This window comes from Schistocerca cancellata, chromosome 5 (assembly GCF_023864275.1).
Source record: "Schistocerca cancellata isolate TAMUIC-IGC-003103 chromosome 5, iqSchCanc2.1, whole genome shotgun sequence".
Taxonomy (NCBI): Eukaryota; Metazoa; Arthropoda; class Insecta; order Orthoptera; family Acrididae; genus Schistocerca; species Schistocerca cancellata.
Genome location: NC_064630.1, coordinates 173,838,884 through 173,851,889, shown reverse-complemented (window position 1 = coordinate 173,851,889; position 13,006 = coordinate 173,838,884). Strand labels below are relative to the sequence as shown.

General features: G+C 44.1%; 1 protein-coding gene across 11 annotated transcripts in view; it reads right to left on the bottom strand.

Moving 5' to 3' along the window:
* Positions 1-13,006, bottom strand: part of LOC126189035 (protein bric-a-brac 1-like) — a 1,796,149-nt gene that overhangs the window by 1,720,175 nt on the left and 62,968 nt on the right. The window contains exon 4 of one of the 11 annotated variants that reach the window (XM_049930880.1): positions 8,478-8,670. The exons of the other annotated variants lie outside the window; for them this stretch is intronic. The gene's annotated coding sequence lies outside the window, so the exon portion shown is untranslated. The remainder of the gene's footprint in view (positions 1-8,477; positions 8,671-13,006) is intronic. 11 annotated transcript variants of the gene reach the window in all.

Here is a 13,006-nt window from a genome sequence, read left to right as displayed (position 1 = left end):
ACCATGGATGATCTACAGAATTAATTTATTTCGTTAACCGGTTTTCGACTTGTCGTCAGAGACTATACAATACTGATGCATAACATTGCAGAACATGAATCTTCCTGGGAGATTAAAACTGTGTGCCAGACCGAGACTCGAAGTGGGGACCTTTGCCTTTCGCGGACAAGTGCTCCACCATCTGAGCAACCCAAGCACGACTCACGATCCGCCGTCACAGCTTCAATTCTGCCAGTACCTCGTCTCCTTCCTTCCAAACTTCACGGAAGTTCCCAGAAGAGCAAAGGTCCCGAGTTCGAGTGTCGGTCCGGCACACAGTTTTAATCACCCAGGAAGTTTCATATCAGCGCACACTCCGCTGCAGAGTGAAAATCTTATTCTGGAAACATTGCAGAACATGATACACATTGAGGGTGAAGTGTATTTCATCTTTGACAGTGCCATGGTAACGTAACTGAAAATGCTGAACAGTAAAAAATGTAGAGCAAAAACATTAGGATTAAACATCGAAAAAGGTGCGTGTGTGTGTGTGTGTGTGTGTGTGTGTGTGTGTGTGTGTGTGTGTGTGTGTGTGTCTGTGTGTTACAACTACACGATTGCTCAGTAATTCACTATCAAGTGCCTGGTGGAGGGTTCATCTGAAAAGCTGCAAGCTACTTTTCTACTGTTCCATTCTCGAACAGCGAGCGGGGAAAACGAAAACTTGAATCTTTCCGTGCGTGTTCTGATTTCTCTTATTTTATTATGATAATTTCTCCCTATGTAGGTGGGTGCCAACGAAATATTTTACACTCTGAGGAGAAAATTGGTGATCGAAATTTCATGGGGGGGTCCTGCCGCAACGAAAAACGCCTTTGCTTTGATGACTGTTACCCCAATTCAGGTATCATATCCGTGGCACTTTCTCCCCAGTAAAGATAGAATTGATAATCGTAACACGAAAGACATAAGCTGAATTGTATACCAGTGATATGAAGAATTATCTCTTACTATAGGGAAGATACATACATAATAAGTCAACAGAATTTGGGAAAAATGGAATAAAGAATGGGACGAACTGTGGGGTAATTGGAGAAATGTGGGACTTGGTTGAAGTTTAGGAGAGGGGAAATGTTGAGCTGAGGTCATGCAATATTAAAAGTGGACTATGTCCAGTGATTTTCGGAGCTTCAAGGAAGAATACGATTTTGATCTCCGATTGCTAAGAGGATCTGGGACTGCAGCTGGCTGTTGTGGCCCTCACTCAGCATATTTCCACAATTACGTTTGTGCTTCTCTTTTATAATTATTAAGATGTTATACCCGTAAGTGACGTAAGAATCAGATAACAAATGCGTATATGAACATTACAGTTATCATTTACTTGTTTTGAGTTAATCGTCTGGCTCGCGCAGTGGTCTCGGGGTTCGCCTTTAGTATTTGTGAACCATCGCGTTAGCGCACGGTAGCGCACCACAGTTTTCTCTTGGGAGATACGAAGATATACTTTGCAGACAGATTGTCCACCACGAAAACCACAATAACAATGCCATAATCACTAAAACGAGATGTGTGTATGTATTATTAACCACCCAGGGCAACAACTGCAGCGATATTTGGATGAGCAAGAAATTACACGATGCCGTCCGACTGGTTTTTACGACTGTATGTCTATACACCCGGCGACCAGGACACACCTACTTGTATTACATTAATATTACACTGTCGTATGAAATGACGATATTGGACGAATATTTATTAGTATGTGTAGGTTATAATTGCCGCAGATAACTAATTGTTGATGGTGTACAGCAACCAGCCACAAATTGGTTTTAGGTTACTTTATTTATATGTTTCGTATCTACACAATTCATCTTCAGCTTTCATACTTTCGTCGAAACATATGATGCGTTTGTTTACTAATGAGCTGCTCTATGATAATCAACAATTCACAGTTACAAACGCGTAATAAAGATAGTTGTTCTACAGACTTGTGTTAGAATACAGCTTACGTGAAATGTCCGTCTGCAACTTTTGTTTTCACAGTTTTCAGCCACATTAGTAATGGTAATTTTTGAATAAACTAAAACCTATTTGTGGCTGGTTCTTGTACACCAACAATTAATTTCACGCAACACCCCTGGTCTCCAACCATGTCTTCATTTGACAAAACTGCAAATGACTATATATTTCAATCTCTGTATCGATTATACTCATATAATTAACAGACATTTAGCATGGAGTAGGAAAAGAAGTAACAAATAGCTTATGTGACTAAATACGAAAGAGAACGTCGTGGACTGTGTTTAAAGCACAGTACATCAGTCAATTCCCTTCTGCTGCATTTTGGTGGAATCAATTGGTTATGTGAACTTCGGATGGATAATTTTAATATCTTCCGGGTTTGCACTTCAGGGACAGAATCTACTAACGTCATTCGTAAAAAAAAAAGTACATTGTGAGTTGCCCTGAACGTCAACTACGTCAAAAAATATGACAATTTGTTTTATCAAAGACACAAAGGCTTTCACTACGCCAAAAAAATTCTCCTTTCATCTCTGCATAGAAATTTATCAGCCATGAAGTCTTAACGTACGTACTTTGTGACGGACTGCACTACATGGCTCAACACAAATTGACGTCCACGCTTTAAACATAAGAGTATATCTTCAGCTACAGCAATAATATCATCCTGGGGATCTACGTCTGAGAATTTTCTTCAGAAAGAAACGAGAGAAAAATATTCATTACATGTAAAGCCTGTACGAAAAGCTGCTTGAAACGCAAAATAAAATTCTAAAAATCTACACAACATTCGAATTCGTTGATAGTTAATATCGCGAAACATACGGATAATAAAAATGTTTAAAAATTTATGGTGAAAACCAGATCTCAGATACCTAAAAGGAAATTAAAGTACGTGACTCATAAAAAAAATTTACGCGGGATTTGCGTTGTTCTGATCATAACCATACCATACAAAGGGCGGCCAACAACTTTCTTTCGCTTGGAATCGATTTATTAGGTTATATGAACGAATGTGTGTGGCATAACGGATGAGGGGGAGGGGACATAGGGGGCGGTGGGAATGGCTGTACTACACGTGGAAGTTTATGCCGACCAATATAATGTTTTAGCCTTGCTTATTTTTGCGTGTGGAGTGGAAAATCAGGTAGGTATCACCCCCCCCCCCTCCCACAATAGCGTTGTAACGATTTCTAAGGGTGACAGTTATTTTCACTACGTAAAGTATTCCCTTAAATGATTGGAGACCATCACAAACTTGTTATGTAACTTTTCAGTTAGTTTGTGTTCGTATTCCATCAACAGCAATGTCATATGAGGCAGTTTCTGGAAGTTTTGAAGTGGTGATTTAGGATAAATGTAGAAAGTGTAGACGTGGATTAGCGTACTGGAATATGAACAACTTGTTCAGTGTTTTAGAAGGACCTTCCTGGTTGCTTATCGGTTGTTTGTGAGTACCATAATTTCTACGAAATAATTCTTTGCAGTAGCTGCACGAACAGGTTAGGAACAACTTCTCTTTGCATTCATTCCTGACAGTGATTGTATCCACACTCACGCAACATGTGCATACAAATGCTCTATCTGGCTTACTGATGCCCATGATAAACACTTTACGAGTAAAATGACAACCGAGTGAAAAAAGCTTTTAGCGTGCACTGGATGTAACGTAGTCAGTCGTCACTGACAATATACAGCCACAGAACACAACATCGACTCAAATGTTGCCTGTTTTCATGCACATGAATAAATTAAAATAAAATGTGCAACTGTCATACAGACTATCTTACACAGAAACATACATTAAATATGAACAGAGCTAATTCGTGGCGCGCAACATATCGCACAGCTTCAAAAGATAGGAAGTCAGAACAACAGATAATTTGGTGAAAGGAAACGAAGCCACAGATTTACTGACACTTCCACTCGACCTAACTATATTACCTCACGGGTCGAAAAGTGGCCCTGATCGATTCACAGGAATCAAGAAACTGATTTACTGCAAGCAACTGACATTGTTTTTTATCTTAAAAATAATAATTTCGTAGACGCTCGGCACTGAGTGCCACCACTCAGTATAAAGGGACCGACTCCAGCCATGGGAGCGTTCTCTCATTGGCGAACAGAGTTCAGTCTTGCAAGATGTGACGCACAGCTATCCTAGGAAAAATACCCCGAACAAAGGCCACGCTGGCCAATAAATATGCACAAGCAGGAAATAATTTTAATCGGGGATTTGGTTAAACAAAGAGGAAGAATACGTAATGTTGGGGCTGCAACAAGCTAACTGACTCTTGTTTCTGAGAATGAAGGGGAAAAAAAGGGAGTACGATTTAAAGACCCACTGATGACGAGCTCATTAAAGAACGACGGTCAGCATAAGAGATTTAGCGAGACTACTGAATAAGCTACATGTGGCTAGCTGGACGGGATAGGAACACCATTACTCTCAAATCTATTTCAATACGTTACCTACCAAGCGCGGCGCTCGTCGGAGCCTCTGCCACAGTGACTCTAGCTCTCAGATGGAAAAAATACAATTGCATACATCTTCACAACTTGCACAGAAGCCAGACTACAGGTGTTGAAGGACAGGGAGGGGAAATAACAGTTGAGAAGGGAGTGATACTGGTTTGTAGTCTTTCACTTACACTCCCAAAAACCGCGTATTACAGAAGGATGCAGATAAGAAATTAACAATTTATCCGCAGAATCAGCGAGGAGATGGATACGTGTAAATGTAAACTAGCGAAGGGAGAAGCATGACATATGTTACGCCACCAAGGAAAACACGAAGTAGCTGTAGAGGGCAAAAATTGTAGGAATAGAAAGAGATGGAAATACAGGGTGTTTCAAAAATGACCGGTATATTTGAAACGGCAATAAAAACTAAACGAGCAGCGATAGAAATACACCGTTTGTTGCAATATGCTTGGGACAACAGTACATTTTCAGGCGGACAAACTTTCGAAATTACAGTAGTTACAATTTTCAACAACAGATGGCAATGCAAGTGATGTGAAAGATATAGAAGACAACGCAGTCTGTGGGTGCGCCATTCTGTACGTCGTCTTTCTGCTGTAAGCGTGTGCTGTTCACAACGTGCAAGTGTGCTGTAGACAACATGGTTTATTCCTTAGAACAGAGGATTTTTCTGGTATTGGAATTCCACCGCCTAGAACACAGTGTTGTTGCAACAAGACGAAGTTTTCAACGGAGGTTTAATGTAACCAAAGGACCGAAAAGCGATACAATAAAGGATCTGTTTGAAAAATTTCAACGGACTGGGAACGTGACGGATGAACGTGCTGGAAAGGTAGGGCGACCGCGTACGGCAACCACAGAGGGCAACGGGCAGCTAGTGCAGCAGGTGATCCAACAGCGGCCTCGGGTTTCCGTTCGCCGTGTTGCAGCTGCGGTCCAAATGACGCCGACGTCCACGTATCGTCTCATGCGCCAGAGTTTACACCTCTATCCATACAAAATTCAAACGCGGCAACCCCTCAGCGCCGCTACCATTGCTGCACGAGAGACATTCGCTAACGATATAGTGCACAGGATTGATGACGGCGATATGCATGTGGGCAGCATTTGGTTTACTGACGAAGCTTATTTTTACCTGGACGGCTTCGTCAATAAACAGAACTGGCGCATATGGGGAACCGAAAAGCCCCATGTTGCAGTCCCATCGTCCCTGCATCCTCAAAAAGTACTGGTCTGGGCCGCCATTTCTTCCAAAGGAAACATTGGCCCATTTTTCAGATCCGAAACGATTACTCTAGCACGCTATCTGGACATTCTTCGTGAATTTGTGGCGGTACAAACTGCCTTAGACGACACTGCGAACACCTCGTGGTTTATGCAAGATGGTGCCCGGCCACATCGCACGGCCGACGTCTTTAATTTCCTGAATGAATATTTCGATGATCGTGTGATTGCTTTGGGCTATCCGAAACATACAGGAGGCGGCGTGGATTGGCCTCCCTATTCGCCAGACATGAACCCCTGTGACTTCTTTCTGTGGGGACACGTGAAAGACCAGGTGTACCGCCAGAATCCAGAAACAATTGAACAGCTGAAGCAGTACATCTCATCTGCATGTGAAGCCATTCCGCCAGACACGTTGTCAAAGGTTTCGGGTAATTTCATTCAGAGACTACGCCATATTATTGCTACGCATGGTGGATATGTGGAAAATATCGTACTATAGAGTTTCCCAGACCGCAGCGCCATCTGTTGTTGAAAATTGTAACTACTGAAATTTCGAAAGTTTGTCTGCCTGAAAATGTACTGTTGTCCCAAGCATATTGCAACAAACGGTGTATTTCTATCGCTACTCGTTTAGTTTTTATTGCCGTTTCAAATATACCGGTCATTTCTGAAACACCCTGTATATACAACACATAATCGAGGACGTTGGGTGCAAGAACAACTCTGAGATGAAGACGTTGGCACAGAAGAGGAAGTCATGGAGTGTCGTCTCAAGCAAGTACAAAACCAATGAAGAAGAGATGCGTTTTACTTTTGGTCTCTGCACCTCCAACTGCGGCGACGTTTTCCATAGCTTTTTGAACCAGCTTGCCCCTGGGCAAATGAATGGGCTGCAATTTTAGCATATTTATCACAGTATAAAAACCGGAATACTATTTCACTGCGATACCATTTTCTTTGGAACCACTGACTGCACAGCTTGGAAAAACGAGTCACAGTACAGACAACATTAACATAAGTGGTTTATGCCTCCAATTTCCTTCCCCGATGCTGATCTGTGAAAAAGACACGTAACTTATTTTACTACAACAACAATATTTAAAAATGTAGCTCAAATATCACCGACATCATCCCCATGTTATAAATTTTTCAGGAAATACACACATCAAAAATTTTTTTTGCATCATCTCGGTTCCAAGAGTTCCGAAACCTGTATAGAAAACTGGAATAGAGATCAACATAAACATCATTTTCGCCCTTTTTATTGTTCATGAACACCGCACATTGCATGTTGTACCACCATACTGCGAGACCTTCAGAGGTGGTGGTCCAGATTGCTGCACATACCCAGTGGCACGTTCTCTTGCATTGATGCATGCCTGTATTCGTCGTGGCACACAATCCACAAGTTCATCAAGGCACTGTTTGTCCAGACTGTCCCACTCCTCAACGGTGATACGGCGTGGATCCCTCAGAGTGGTTGGTGGGTCACGTCGTCGACAAACACCCATTTTCAATCTATCCAAGGCATGTTCGATAGGGCTCATGTCTGGGGAACATGCTGGCCACTCCAGTCGAGCGATGTCGTTATCCTGAAGGAAGTCATTCACAAGATGTGCACGATGGGGGCGCGAATTGCCGTCCATGAAGACGAATGCCTCACCAATGCGCTGCCGATATGGTTGAACTATCAGTCGGAGAATGGCATTGAAGTATCGTACAGCCGTTACGGCGCCTTGCATAACCACCAGCGGCGTACGTCAGCCCCACATAATGCCGCCCCAAAACAGCAGGGAACCTCCACCTTGCTGCACTCGCTGGACAGTGTGTCTAAGGCGTGCAGCCTGACCGGGTTGCCTCCAAACACGTCTACGACGATTGTCTGATTGAAGGGTATGCGACACTCATCGGTGAAGAGAACGTGATACCAATGCTGAGCGGTCCATTCGGCATGTTGTTGGGCACATCCTAGCGCGCTGCATGGTGTCGTGGTTGCAAAGATGGACCTCGCCGTGGACGTCGGGAGTAAAGTTGCGCATCACGCAACCTATTGCGCACAGATCGAGTCGTAACACGACGTCCCGTGGCTGCACGAAAAGCATTATTCAACATGGTGGCGTTGCTGTCACGGTTCCTCCGAGCCATAATCCGTAGGTAGCGGTCATCCACTGCAGTAGTAGTCCATGGGTGGCCTGAGCGAGGCATGTCATCGACAGTTCCTGTCTCTCTGTATCTCCTCCATGTCCGAACAACATCGCTCTGGTTCACTCCGAGACGTCTGGACACTTCCCTTGTTGAGAGTCCTTCCTGGCACAAAGTAAAAATGCGTACGCGATCGAACCGCGGTATTGACTGTCCAGGCATGGTTGAACTACAGACAACACGAGCCGTTTACCTCTTTCTTTGTGGAATGACTGGAACTGATCGGCTGTCGGACCCCTCCGTCTAATATGCGCTGTTCATGCATGGTTGTTTACATCTGTGGGCGGGTTTAGTGACATCTTTGTACAGTCAAAGGGACTATGTCTGTGATACAATATCCACAGTCAACGTCTATCTTCAGGAGTTCTGGGAACTGGGGTGACGGAAAACTTTTTTTTGATGTATGTAGTAGGCAAGGGAGGTAGAAGAGGTCATTCTAAATATCTGTACCAATTTTTGTGAGTTTAATTTCAGTCATTTAGGAGGAAAGTGTACCTGAACGATGAAAATTCAAGTTTTCGGTAAATCGCAAATGAAGATTTACAGATTTATTAACTTACCACTGTGCTCGTTTAGAACATTCCAGCTGCATACTCCAGTTGTCTTCCTATTTCCTTATCCTCCATACTCTTTCACTTCATTCTTTTCGTTATCCTAGACTCCTTGGTAGCAGCTGTCTCTGCTTCTGTTACCCGCCGTTTATCAATAGCAGTTAGAGCTGAAGCCTTATTCCTTCCCCGCTGATATACACTCCTGGAAATGGAAAAAAGAACACATTGACACCGGTGTGTCAGACCCACCATACTTGCTCCGGACACTGCGAGAGGGCTGTACAAGCAATGATCACACGCACGGCACAGCGGACACACCAGGAACCGCGGTGTTGGCCGTCGAATGGCGCTAGCTGCGCAGCATTTGTGCACCGCCGCCGTCAGTGTCAGCCAGTTTACCGTGGCATACGGAGCTCCATCGCAGTCTTTAACACTGGTAGCATGCCGCGACAGCGTGGACGTGAACCGTATGTGCAGTTGACGGACTTTGAGCGAGGGCGTATAGTGGGCATGCGGGAGGCCGGGTGGACGTACCGCCGAATTGCTCAACACGTGGGGCGTGAGGTCTCCACAGTACATCGATGTTGTCGCCAGTGGTCGGCGGAAGGTGCACGTGCCCGTCGACCTGGGACCGGACCGCAGCGAGGCACGGATGCACGCCAAGACCATAGGATCCTACGCAGTGCCGTAGGGGACCGCACCGCCACTTCCCAGCAAATTAGGGACACTGTTGCTCCTGGGGTATCGGCGAGGACCATTCGCAACCGTCTCCACGAAGCTGGGCTACAGTCCCGCACACCGTTAGGCCGTCTTCCGCTCACGCCCCAACATCGTGCAGCCCGCCTCCAGTGGTGTCGCGACAGGCGTGAATGGAGGGACGAATGGAGACGTGTCGTCTTCAGCGATGAGAGTCGCTTCTGCCTTGGTGCCAATGATGGTCGTATGTGTGTTTGGCGCCGTGCAGGTGAGCGCCACAATCAGGACTGCATACGACCGAGGCACACAGGGCCAACACCCGGCATCATGGTGTGGGGAGCGATCTCCTACACTGGCCGTACACCACTGGTGATCGTCGAGGGGACACTGAATAGTGCACGGTACATCCAAACCGTCATCGAACCCATCGTTTTACCATTCCTAGACCGGCAAGGGAACTTGCTGTTCCAACAGGACAATGCACGTCCGCATGTATCCCGTGCCACCCAACGTGCTCTAGAAGGTGTAAGTCAACTACCCTGGCCAGCAAGATCTCCGGATCTGTCCCCCATTGAGCATGTTTGGGACTGGATGAAGCGTCGTCTCACGCGGTCTGCACGTCCAGCACGAACGCTGGTCCAACTGAGGCGCCAGGTGGAAATGGCATGGCAAGCCGTTCCACAGGACTACATCCAGCATCTCTACGATCGTCTCCATGGGAGAATAGCAGCCTGCATTGCTGCGAAAGGTGGATATACACTGTACTAGTGCCGACATTGTGCATGCTCTGTTGCCTGTGTCTATGTGCCTGTGGTTCTGTCAGTGTGATCATGTGATGTATCTGACCCCAGGAATGTGTCAATAAAGTTTCCCCTTCCTGGGACAATGAATTCACGGTGTTCTTATTTCAATTTCCAGGAGTGTATATCAACGCCCGTCAGCAACTGAAGGTATTAATATAATTCTAATTTCGTTCTAGACAGCAGCAGGTCGTCAATGGTGTCTGTTCTTTCGGACATGTCCGAAAGAACAGACACCATATCCATATAAGTATATATTCCTTCCGTCTGGATGTTCAATTTCTTCATAACACTGACCCTTGAAATTGCACCATCACTGAATGTCATTATTCCATCCATTACACCAACCTTCAGCACTGTCAGCCCAAGAAATACACGTTTGGGTATTCGCTCCCATATACAGCTGTTGAAGCTTTCATTTGAATTCTGAGAGATACCATGCACACATTTCCTCTAAGTAGATCCCTATATACAGGCCCAATTGCCTCCAACACAGGAAGTGGTAAGGAATGCTTGTGGATATATTGTATGCCTGTAGCATGGCTCAACCAGTACTTGCACCACGAATCTTCCCCTTTTGGACACAAACCATGATGTGGGGTTTCATCTGTTGACACTCTGTGAAGCCATGTTGCCCAAACAGCTCGTCTCATGTTCACCAAATCTCCTACATTTCTCCTTATTGCTGGTCTATAATAATGAGTCAAAGAATCAATTTCACTTTTTGTAAGACGACCTGGACCACCTATGTGTTTTCCGTCTGCCGGCCGAGGTGGCCGAGCGGTTCTAGGCGGTACAGTCTGCAACCGCGCGACCGCTACGTCGCAGGTTCGAATCCTGCCTCACGCATGGATGTGAGTGATGTCCTTAGGTTAGTTAGGTTTAAGTAGTTCTAAGTTGTAGGGGACTGATTACCTCAGCAGTTAAGTCCCATAGAGCTCAGACCCATTTGAACCATTTGTTTTCTGTCTGACAGTTTTTTCCCACTGAAGTCTTTACATAATTTTCTCAGCTGAGATCCCATTCTTTTTTGTACATGCCCAATACATTCAAGCTTTTCTATCAGTGTGTCCCCAAACGGTCTGTCATTAACAACAGTAGTGTGTCCTTTACAGTCTCCATCCCCAAGGTAGCCTACATACCTCACACCTCTGATCTTCTAAAAATATTCAGAACTCCTTTCGTTTCCATGTTTCCACTTGGACCATCAAAGTTCTTTACACAAACATGGGTGCCAATAAATTTACTTGAACAACCCTGGCAGTGCTTTGTTAGACATTCATAATCTAGTATCTTGCCAGTTACAATAAATGTGACAGTTACAAACCCATTCAGAAACATATGACCTCTCTTCTGCCAAGATCCATCAAATGCTGATACAATGTCTGTATTCTCAGACAAGGCTACTAAGTCTTCTGCAGCTCTTTTCATTGAATGTTCACTTACACCACATAAAGCAGTATATATTAATTTATTGTATCTGTCAAACCTCAGTGGAGGTGGAGGCAAATCCATCATTGCACAAAAAGTCTGTGCAGCTCTCTTTCCACTTCCAGCTTCCAGTACATCGCATTGTATAAGCAAGTTGAATATTTACACTCTAATGTCGACTATCAGTTACTGGCGATGTCACCATATCACTGTGCATCTTACACAAGTTCCAGGCAATCACAAACCGACTTGAAAGACCCTTCCTTGCTGAAATGACCTCAGAAACGTCAATACTATCTTTACAATTGCAGTATTTAAATTTCACAGTACTCTTGAGTCTTGACAGCATATTTAGGTTCAAAATACCATTTCCGTTGTTATTGCTGCTCACAATATTACTAGGCTTGCTCTTATTACATTCAGAAAGCGGAAGTTTACGTCTCGAAGCACTGCCTGTAGACACAGTTTCCACGGGCGACTTTTAAAGTAAAAAAAAAGTTCAAATGGCTCTAAGCACTATAGGACTTAACATCTGTCATCAGTCCCCTAGACTTAGAATTACTTAAGCCTAACTAACCTAAGGGCGTCACACACATCCATGCCCGAGGCAGGATTCGAACTTTTGAAGCAACTGATGAGTATTATTCGGTTGTGTTTGGAACTGGTTGACGCGAAGCTTTCGTTTGGGGCTGAATTTCCTTACTCTCAGCATTTGTGGCACAGGAAATTCAGACACAGAAACAAAACAACACACAATAGCTACAAAAGCACATGCGTATGAAATTCCAAAATCATATATTCTCATATCTTTGTTTATATTCGAACTATAGCCTTTTGACATGCCTGCACTTTGGTTCCGGGAGTGAGTGCCTTCTAGAATACACCTGTGTTAACGATCCGTAAATAACGACGGAAAAAACCGAAGAACAAAATAATGCATCACGTATTCTGACGCACTTCAAACTGACAGATGGGCGTGGCCCCTGTGCAACATTACGTTCAACCTCAATTTTAGAACGAACGGAAAATGGTTATGCCCATAAACTATACATTTTTGAAATCAGCATGAAATGCTATTTTCTATAGACTAAGAATTTTTTTTTCAAATTTTTGGTCATTTTCACGATCATGTCCCCTTAAACTGACGTGTGCTATAAAGAATGCATGCATCCTAATGTGAACGCTGATTTGCCGCTCAAGTTGACTGTTTAACGTTGAATTCTCCATATTGAGCACCCAATTCGGTGGCTTCCTTTTACAGAATGTTCATCTCTTACGATTCTAAGGATTCAGGAGTGGAAATGGACGACAATAAGGTCATTGGAGATACAGGACGTTTCAGCTCCTCCTTCCGATTCATGAGAGAACTTTTTTGTAAGTCAGTTCTCTCTGGAGATGTCAAAATGTCACAGAGTAACTGGTTAAGTACACAAAGATGTCTTAGACCTAGGGTCTATTGTACAAATTTTGTTATGGACCTAACGTGGCGAGTCATATATTAATCCTTTCATTGGGTTATATACCAAAAAGTTGTTACTTCCACACTTCCCATTTAGACATCTCCTGTTAGTTTTGTTGTTTCCAATAGTGAAACACACTTCATATGCCAAC